The sequence below is a fragment of the Eubalaena glacialis genome, chromosome 5 (genome assembly GCF_028564815.1).
Source record: "Eubalaena glacialis isolate mEubGla1 chromosome 5, mEubGla1.1.hap2.+ XY, whole genome shotgun sequence".
Classification (NCBI taxonomy): Eukaryota; Metazoa; Chordata; class Mammalia; order Artiodactyla; family Balaenidae; genus Eubalaena; species Eubalaena glacialis.
The window spans coordinates 32,876,449-32,880,239 of NC_083720.1; the positions used below are offsets into that span (position 1 = coordinate 32,876,449).

Below are 3,791 nucleotides of genomic sequence, written 5' to 3' on the forward strand. Positions count from 1 at the left end.
TAAATGTATTACTTTTTCCCAGTAAAACCATAATGTGTATTCATTATAGAACTGTAAAAATATGGATAAAAAATAAGTACCCACACTCTCACTGAGAAATACAAAGAAAATGTAACACTTTAATCTATTTCTCCCATGCATTTCTTTTGTATCTCTGTTCATACTTTATGTACAATTTTTATGGAATATTATAATAATAATTTCCTATTATTTTAATATATTTTTGTGCCCATAACCTTAATTTCATGGACATACTATAACTCACATAATCATTCCTCTATTTCTCAGCATCTGGGGTCTTGCCAAACCAAACTGAACTTTTCTAGAGTGACATTTAGACAGTGATGATTATTCAAAAATAATCCCTTAAAGAGATGTCAAAAGCAGAACAGGAGAGTGGAGAATTAGAGGACATTAGGTTTTTGCAAGGTGCCTTAAAAATCTATATTATGTCAATTATTAACTATAGACTAAATATGCCGAAGAGATTTGTAATATGATTTTTAATTTTATTTGCATGCTACTGGGATTAATAAAATAGAAACTCATTTTAAAGTGACATGGAATGCAGAGTAGCTTTCTCTTATGCATTGTGTCAAAAGTACAATCACTAACATGAGAGGAGTTCATAATATTTTTAATTAAAAAGAGATTTTCATGCTTATAAAGATTAGGTAAAATTACTCCGTAGTTATCTTTTGAGTGTGAATACCAGAGCTAGTGATACTTTTACTAACAATTTCATTGAAAGCTGTCAGTATGATTGCTTCAGTATGGTTTGAGACAATTTATTTTCTCTTAACGTACATTATTTGAAGAAGGTAAAAGAAGGAAAATAAATGTACCAATCCAGCGAATGCTTTTCTTTGGAGAAATATGAAGATGAATAACACACAGTATCTTTCCTCAATATAATTATTATATAACTGGGGAATCAAAATATACAGAAAAACATAAGTAAGATTTCTATAATAAATGTAACAAAGAGAAAAGAGAGAAACTGGAAAACTTCATGGAGGAAGTAGTATTTAAGTTGCATGTTGAAGGATGGGTACAACTCATGCAGGTAAATAGGAAGATTGTAAGTCTTCCTTTGGGAGGGTAGGTAACGAAACGCACGGTGGCAGTAATGCCATGACATAACTAGGGGTATTAAAAAATTACTTTGGCTGGAGTGGGGAAATTCATTCTGGGAGGTAGTAGAAAATGGAGATGGAAATAGAGATGGAAGATGGATGAAAGATTTTAGACTTTATCCCCATGTATAATGGGGCCCTTTGAAGAGTTATTTAATAGTAAGATGATAAAATAAATGATACTTGTAGATGACTAAATCTAGTAGTGATGTGTAATGGATTGGAGTGAAGAGAGACTGAACACAAGAATACCAGCAACAGTACAGAGAGATGAGGAACTAGGGAGACAAGGTCATTACACATGCGGACGAATGCACTGTTATAGCTTGTATTTCCCAACAAGACTAGGTCCACCCAGGAACTCCATTCTATTATGGGTGTGATTTGCCTTATCTACCTTTTTTGAACACCAGTGAAGTCACTGGGATTTCTCACAGCATTATAGTCTCAGGGTAGTCAAACTTCTTTCATGGTGTCTGTCTTCTCCCAGTATGAGTTTTCTAAGAAAACCAGGCAGAATCTGCAAGTTTCCTATGATCTAGTCTCAGAAGTCATGAAGCATCATTTCTGCCATATGCATTTAGTCAAAAGTGAGCCACAGGATTCAAGATTCAAAGGGCGGGGGGTACTTCACTGGAGCATGGATACTGAAATTCAGCCAGAGACTCATCACTAGTTCCTTGATGAGGGTCCAGTCCCTCCCTGTTCCCTGGGCATGATTCTGTACCAGTCAGTGATCAATAAGGGAAGTGGAACCACTGTGAGTTCTTATAGGACTAGGGGATTTATTACAGGGAATAGACATTATGCAGTTGTGGCAGCTGGTGAATAAATTTCTGTAAGGCTGCTGCCCCTCTGTCTGGTGGTGGTCTGAAGTTGTGGTCAGCTGTTGGAAAGAAAAGCTGGACCCAAAGCAAAGGATGAAAAAATAGAATGTGAGAGGACATACTGGACCCATGAGGACAAACTTCTGTCTCTCATTTTCTCCAACCTTGATAATGCAGGTCCTTTATAGAAGTAGTGAGAGACAGACTCTGAGAAGCAGAGGGAGAGCCAGTAGGAGCTGGTGGAGCTATAGGCGCAGTTGCTGCCCCTTCCCAGCAAGCCGAGCCAGCAGATTAGTGATGGAGTTCACAACCTCCAGGGATACCTGGTACCCACATTGAGCTTCACATTTGCAGCTTCACGTCAGCCTTTCAAATCTCACAAAAACTTCTCTTTTGGCCATGTCTACACCAGAAACATACAGGGAAGGGATTCTGGGAAACGTAGTTCTGGCTTAGTTATGTTAACATTAGTACAAACCTCCATAAAGTTCTTCTTTCCTCCAATAATACAAAACACTTCCTGCGGCTGCTGTGAATGTCTCTGCGTTGCACGTGTGGGGTGGACTTTTGAGATGTAATTGGCTTTTGGCAACCAAAAAATGCCTTCTTTGGAGATAGTTACCAATGAGAGAGCGGATCTCTTCATTGTTTAGATATTTACTGAGCTTTGATTGTTTCCTTTTTCTTGCAGTAACTGAGATGACACATTTTGCATAAAGTGCCTCATCAGGTAATTGATCTATTTCTACTTTTATGTAAGTTTGTATGGATGGTATTTTTAAAGAATATAGCTGTGGTTAGAGCTACAATGAGTGTTTTGGCTTAGAATGTTCTGTTATGAGGAAACAATTTGAGTACTGTTTTACTGATCAAGACCTAGCTGCAAGGGTCTTTTAATTCCTAGTACTGTTACAACAACTCTAAGCAAGAAAAAGTAGGTGAATCAATAATGCTTAGACCCTCCCTCCTATAAGCAGATCTGAGTAGGAAATGAGCCAATGAGAAGTAAGCTCAGCATTTAAAAAAAATATTCATTTATTTATTTGTTTATCTATTTAGGCTGCGCTGGGTCTTAGTTGCCGCATGTGGGCTTCTTAGTTGCGGCATGCATGCGGCATCCAGTTCGATTGAAACCGGGCACCCTATTTGTACACAGATTCCCAGAAAAATCCTACTTGCTTTAATATACACACATATGTTAAATAACTAGCAAAAACTAGCAAGTAGCTTTGCTGTTAGAAGCAAAAAACGCAATAATTCTTTCGTTTGGACATCAGTAAGTAGCCTTGCCAGGGCAAGGCCTCAAAAAGTTGCTGTGAGCCTCACTTGTTGCTCTCCATGGAAGTCTTTAGTAAAAGGCGAAAGATTTATTCGATCTGAAGAGAAATTGATATGACAGGAGGAGATGGAGCAGTGAGGAACAGGCCCTGACAGGCATGCAAGGGGCGTGTGCCTTGGTTTCAAGGCAGAGTGGATGCAGTTGGTATACCATGACCCTTTTATTTGAATGTTAACGATGCAGAAATCCAACCTGACCTCTGAATTTTCACTAGACCAGAGCCTCAGCATCAGGGCTATCAAATCATGGTCCCTAAAGTGTCATCTTCATGGTATCTGCTATAGGAGAAGACAGCTGGGACAAAGGTTGAGAAAATGGGGGGAGAACAATAGTGTCACTTCTTATTTTGTCTGCAGAACCCATTTCACTTTTTTAAAGTATCTGCTGTTGAGTGCTCACTTTGATCTGCCCTCCTGCGTGGTTAGGAGGACTCAGATAAGCTCTTCCCCGTCCTTAATTTCTTTAGCTAGCTCAGAGGTATTTGGAACA

At 38.5% G+C, this 3,791-nt stretch overlaps 1 non-coding gene across 1 annotated transcript; it reads right to left on the minus strand.

Moving 5' to 3' along the window:
* Positions 1-3,245: 3,245 nt before the first annotated feature.
* On the minus strand, positions 3,246-3,356 carry LOC133092837 (U5 spliceosomal RNA). Its single transcript, XR_009701188.1, has one exon. It is a non-coding gene; the product is annotated as a U5 spliceosomal RNA (small nuclear RNA).
* Positions 3,357-3,791: the final 435 nt, after the last annotated feature.